Source organism: Gouania willdenowi, unplaced genomic scaffold (genome assembly GCF_900634775.1).
Source record: "Gouania willdenowi unplaced genomic scaffold, fGouWil2.1 scaffold_303_arrow_ctg1, whole genome shotgun sequence".
Lineage (NCBI taxonomy): Eukaryota > Metazoa > Chordata > Actinopteri > Blenniiformes > Gobiesocidae > Gouania > Gouania willdenowi.
In genome coordinates, this window is record NW_021145064.1 from 334,031 (window position 1) to 340,525 (window position 6,495).

A 6,495-nucleotide genomic window follows, 5' to 3' on the forward strand; every position below is an offset into this window, starting at 1 on the left:
TTACCCTTTTGAAATGTCCAGTTTGCAAACCAGAACAAATAAAGATACTTGATGATAGACTACATTAACTGTCACTTTTAATCTTAAAGTACATATTAATACAAGAGCACATCTCAAACAAATACATAACAATTATAATGTAGTTGATAATGTAAAATAAAAACATATTTTCCTGATATGTTACAGTGAGAAAAACACAGTTGGAGGATGTGGGAACCTCTCACTTACACAGGTATAATAATCTTATTATTATCCTGCGGTGTGAGTGTGTGTGACCCAGGCTTTGTGTTGGCCGGCAGGTTGTGGGTTTGAGTCCAGCTCACAGCAAGGAGCACGTCTGGTGACTCTGTTAAAATACACCATAAATATGTATATAGAGGTACAGGTGACACTGTCTATGATATTTCACTATTGCTTTTTGCATCTTTTCCTTTGTGTGAGGGAGTGTAAAAATTGTCCCCCTGCCTTTGTGCAGCTACACTGTTAGAAACAGGGGTACGCTAAGGGTACATTTATGTTCTTCAAGATACAATTTCTAGTCATGTACCCTCGATGGGTCAAGATACTGATATGTACCCTTTTTAGGCTTAAATGGTGCTAATATGTCCCCACTGATGAAAGGGCTTTAATTTGTACCTTTATTCTTTGACATAGGGGTACAATGCATATTATTTTACCATTGGATATACTGAAGCTGTTAAATGTTAGTGGGCCTATTTATCTGACAAGGTTGACTTTTTACTGTACTGTATACAGTATACAGCTCAATTTATAATTACTTTCTGCACCCATCTGTGCTACATAAAATGTAATATTGGATGTCCAAACATTCTGAGTTGGAATATTTTATGACCCATTCAATTGTGTGCTTTTGGGCTAAAATAACAATATAAATACTTCAGTGCTGATCTGGTCTGACTCTCAAATGTGTCCTGCACGCCCCACAACACCCAATAATGCAAACACACAGGTGCAGCCGTGCGGTGTGCGCGCGCAGCCCCGACAAAGATTTGAATTTCACCGCCTAAATTTCCTTTCTTCCTCGCGCCACAGCGGATACGCGCGCATTCCACTCTCAAACTTTTAAGATGGACTTTACCAAGGAGGAACTTCTTCTGAAGCTAAAGGAGTCGGGTATTAATATTACGGAGGAAGAGGCACAAAAATTCAGAGGTAACAATTTATTTTACCAGTAGATGAAGTATTTTTTTTAATCCAATATTGACGATGTGACCATGAAGGTTGCTTGTCAGCGTCAACTGGTTTGCTAATGCTACCTAGCTTATGCCATAGCCTGCTTGGGACTGCTACTAGCGTTAAACAACTGAAATTCGTAGAGAAAGTGCTTTTTTTTATCAACGTTCCTGTATTAAGTCATGGGTGGGTACACGGGACACAGCGGCCGTTTTCCGAGTCTCGAAGGCTGCCGCTGTTTCTAAACCTCGGAGGGAGGCAAGCCCCGCTGTTCCCCGTTCTTACATCGGTACCGCGGTGTACCCGGGAAGGCACCCCGATTGCCAGGCTAACAACGGCTGTCTCCCAGACGTGGTGCCTACTAGTTAGCTAACTGTTTTAGCAATGAAAATGTGTTAAATTCCTCTCGTCTGTGTCACGGCCTGCTTTGCAGTGCTTTTATGAATAGATCAATGTTATATAATGTGTTGCCTTTTTATGTTCAAACTGTATCTACATTATCTTTCTCTCTCACGCTCTTTGTGTGCGCGAGAGAGACTTTTTCTTTATAGACCATGAAGTTGACGGTGAAACTTTGGAGTGTGGCCTGAAAGACACAATGTTGTCTTCCCTCTTTGGCTCGTTTAAAAAACAAGCTAAATTTCTGAAGTTTATTCGAGAACACAAAATGATCACCCTAACTCTTGTGCCAGAGTGCGACCCACCCACTTGTCCTGCAGAAAGGTATGTCAAATAACATGTGTAGTTTTGATCTGAGATACTTGTACTGGTGTCTGAGCCAGGTTAGTTGGATTTTTTAACACACTGTTTAGATATATTTTTTACTGTTTTTTTATTTATTTTTTTTATAAAGATGCATAAACAAATCTTCTGTGTCTCTAGTAAGCAAAGGTACTTGAGGAGTCATCTGTATTCTGTATTGAGGACAGATGGCTGCTCAAGCTTACACGTTTAAATTCAGTAAGAGTGGTGAGTGAATGAATAGGTTGCGTTCACGTTATAGAATTCTATTTCAGTTGGAGGGCAGGTGCCAATACAACTCTATGGGAGAGAAACAGTTTTTGACAGAAATTTCCAAAAAGAAAATGTCCAAATGTTTTCTCTGATCATCATGTGATAGTGATCAGATTCACAAACCTGACATGTGAATTTTATGGCTGAAAGTCCTTTCTACTGGCCAACATCAAGCACATGTTTTTGAATATTGTCTCCACTTTTGGACGCCTTTGTGAGGAAATAATTAGACATATGTTCACATTTACTTAAAGATATGACTTTGAACTTTGTGACAGTTTTTGTTTCATGTGAATTGGTCCAGTAATTACAGAGATATTAGCAATGATTTACGACTATAAATCTGCATTTTGAGCGTTACTAGGGTTACGGCCATGAAATGTTCAGTTGCCCTCCACCTCAATGAACGTGAACACTACCTATTGTCTGTACTGTTCTGAGAATCTTGTCAAGTGCAATACAATAATGAAATATATTTTATTGTGGTGTGTATAATTGTACAAATTTTACAATTTGTTAAAATTTAAATCATTTATTTTCCAGAGGTGCCACCAGTACCCTCCCTTCCTTACCTGGTGTCCACAATAAAGAAATGAGGCTACCGTTACATTTCACATGTCCTCAATTCCCCAAAGACCTACAGGCCCTGCTGGACAAAAAGGAGCCATGCCATAAGATATCTAAATATAGACATAGGATTGTGTGTGTGCTCCATGAAGCCCTCCTAGAGTATACAATGTAAGCCATAACTGTTACTTGGTAAATTTCTTTTAAACGCATGGCAGTGTTTCTCAAATGGTGTTTTTCTGAGTTTGTTTTTTAAATTATGAAATAAACTGCAATGTATAATTATTGCATAAAGTTTTGTAGTTTTTGGTTAAGATCTGCTCTTAAGATCTAGCTTGATCTGGCCCATTCCAATCTCACAAAAAACTTGTTATGAGATGATTCTTGTGAAAAGTGAGAAGCACTGCAGAGTGGTCTATTTTTTATTTTTATTTTCTGTTTAAGACAACTTTTTTCTTTAGGTCTTTTTACTATTGATAGTTCATCAGTAAAATATTGTCATATTTTACAGGTATCCTACCAATGGGGAATACATCCAAGTAGTGAAAGCACTAATTGTAGCAGACATTGGGGGAAATGGTTATGTAAGTAGATCCAATAGACTATTGTGAACAAAATTTTCATGATGCTCAATTAAAGGGACTTGTAAATGGTATTGTATGTAAAATAGTGTTTGATTGCGATTTCTGATTTGTATTTCAGTTTGAATTGTAATTCCTAATCAGCTCATTTTAATCTTTGCCTTTTAGAGTACCTGGCATCAATCACTTAAACGCAAATTTAAATTGGAGCGTGCACCTCTTATTCATGAAGATGAAGTGAAAAAGTGTAAGGAGAAATTTGGACAAAAACGAACAAAACAGTTGGGTGAATGTGACAGAGTCTGCAGGCGAGCTCCATCTGAGGTGCTTAATTGTATATTTTTGAGTCAAAACTATAACCATTATTCAATGATATTGCAGTTGTTGTACAATGTAAAGAGGCAGGGAAATGAAATGTGTTTTTGTTTTGTTTTTCTGTCTTTTTTCAAATTCCATGTGTAAGCGGGGAAGATGCTTCATCCATAGAGCAACATGTCCGAGTCCTGCATGTGCAATATGAGAGGGTGAATCCAGATGTTTCCGTAGTTGAAGATCGCATGCGGCGTACATTTGCTTGGCGGAGGAAGGAGATTGTGGATGGGATGACAGTGGGGGATGTCCTCAAAAAGTATCCCTTCTTGAGATCTCCCAGAGAGGTAAGCTCTAACTCTGTATTATATATTCAATATTTTAGCTATTTTGCTCAAGGGGTGTCACGGTGTGAAAATTTAACCTCACGATTATTTTGACCAAAATTATCACGGTTTTCTAGCGTGGCTATCGCCAGACTAAATATTCCAAGTTATATTTAGTTTGGGAACCACCAATTCATTTTCTCGTAGGAGAGGTGTGGTTTACGATTGTCCATAGCTGTTCATTGGGCGCTACGATGTCTATATGCGTCTGCACGTAGCCATAGCCAATTGTATCAATTGTACCTGATGACATATGATGTACCCGAGCTAAACTATTTAAAACACGGTCTAAAGCTGATCAAAAGATGGCGTTGCGTCGGCTGCTGTCATGTTGGATCCGTAAACAAACTGCAAGCTTCCGTATGTCGAATAGCGCGTCATCATCTTGCCGTCCCTCCTCATTCTGTGATTGGTCCCCAAATCTGTGCGAAAATTTCAGCCAGGGTATCCATGCCGCAGTGCTGTTTGAAATGATTCAAGCACACACAGCAGCATGGGTATTCCCAGGCTAACGGTTTTTAGTATTATTGCGGTAATTGTGTGTGTTGAATATGTTCAGAAAGCCTTGGTAGTCCTACACAAACTGAAATAGTTAAAAAAAAAAAAAAGTGCAAAAGCTATTATATTTAAATATAAAGAAATGTATTACTATTTCAAATGAGTTTTTTAGGCCCTTGTTTTACTAGTTAATCAACAGGACAACAGGAACACCTGTGACCTCCGCATCATTCAGGGCTGATAAGTGATAAAGCTAAAAGTAAAAAATATCATCAGTTTCTCACTAATTTTAATTGCACAATCATCAATTGACATAATGCAAAAATACCAAATATAATCAAATATATTTTGATTTGCAACAGATAACAGTCAAAAAGACGGCGTTTGGGAAGTCACGGTACTATTTTAGCCTTAGTATTGTTGACCCCTCCCACCACAAATCACTTACTGAACATAAAGCGCTGGGATTTTAAGCTACCAACCTTTCTGTTTAACCTACTCTTCCATTTGCACCGCTTTTGCCCCACACATTACACAGTACTGTTACGCTATATTGGCCACACTAAAATATTTTTTTGTTTTTTGTGTTTTTACTCTTTCTGCATAGATAAATGGCTTACTGATAAATATTCCCCTCTGCCTTTTCAGCTATGCATTGAAGTAGACAGGATGCGTCCAACAGATGTCAATTTGTGTCAACGTTGGCGACAGAATTTCACCAAAATTGTTCCAAAAGTGATACAGTTGGCCCAAGGAAAAACTCCACTGGCCAAAGTGCATTCTGCTGCCAGGGAGGAAATTCTCGCGGAGGACATACAAGGTATTTCAGTGATGTATGAAGCAGTGATGTTATGTGTGGAGTGTTGGATTCTAATTGCAATATTTCTGACTAGTATTGTTAATTGGCTTGGACATTTCTTTTTGTCTAAGCAATATTCAATCCACTGCATTTTTTTTAAACAAGTAAAGGAGCATTAAAGTGATAGTCTGTAATTCTAAATTGATTACAAATTTAATAGTACGTAATGTGTATGATTGACCATCTGTGCCTCAATTTTGAGACAAGCTTTCCTGTTACTGGAACAGAGGAGAGATGTTGTGGATCAATCAGGAGAGCAGGCGGAGGGAGTTTTACTTTCAGAATGTTTCTCTCATATCACTTTTTGAATGAAATACAGCATAAACCGCTAAACTAATTAAAGAATGATGTATTTCATACATCATAAGATAATTATGAAATAACGAATAGAATTTTAAATATTTAAACTACTGTTGGCAGGTTTCATACATAATGCTGTCACTCCACAATTTTGCAAGTTGAAATGTGTGATATTGCCAAAAGGATTTGGGCTCATCTCACCATTAGTTCACCTGTGTGAAGGGTCTGCACACGCCTATGAACATGATTTTAAAGAAACACCAGCGAACAGCATTTATCAAAATACTATGAACTAAAATCGAATTATTTTTCTCACAGATGTTGACTTCAGAGCAGCACTCATTTTGCTACCCTATCTCTTCAAAGACAAAATTGAACGAGTCATTATACTATGCCAGGTAATCCTTTTGCCTGTTTGTTCATTTAATGTTTTTGCCTATTTTTTATTTATTTTTTCAGGAATGTGTTAAAACTTTTGCTTTACAGGCTCTAGTGATGACATTACAGAGCAATTATTTAACTTTGACAAACTAATATTTCACCATGAGAAATGCTATTTAAAGTTTGTCTTTTTTACTAATGTACAGTGCCGTGAAAATGTATTAGCCCCCTTCCTGAATTGGTATATATCTGTGTTTACTACACTTAAGTGTTTGTTTTCATCAAGCCAATTTTTATATCACATCAAAACAACCCCAGAAAAAACAAAATAAGATATTACAAGTCAGAATTGAATGGAACGGTTTATCCAAGTAATAATATTGCGACATTGCATGTCCGTATCGCA

At 37.5% G+C, this 6,495-nt stretch overlaps 1 long non-coding RNA gene across 1 annotated transcript; it reads left to right on the forward strand.

The window, feature by feature from the left end:
- Nucleotides 1–3,821: 3,821 nt before the first annotated feature.
- On the forward strand, nt 3,822–6,061 carry LOC114459352 (uncharacterized). Its single transcript, XR_003673320.1, has 3 exons — nt 3,822–4,012; nt 5,198–5,369; nt 6,027–6,061. It is a non-coding gene; the product is annotated as an uncharacterized LOC114459352 (long non-coding RNA).
- The last annotated feature ends 434 nt before the right edge of the window (nt 6,062–6,495 follow it).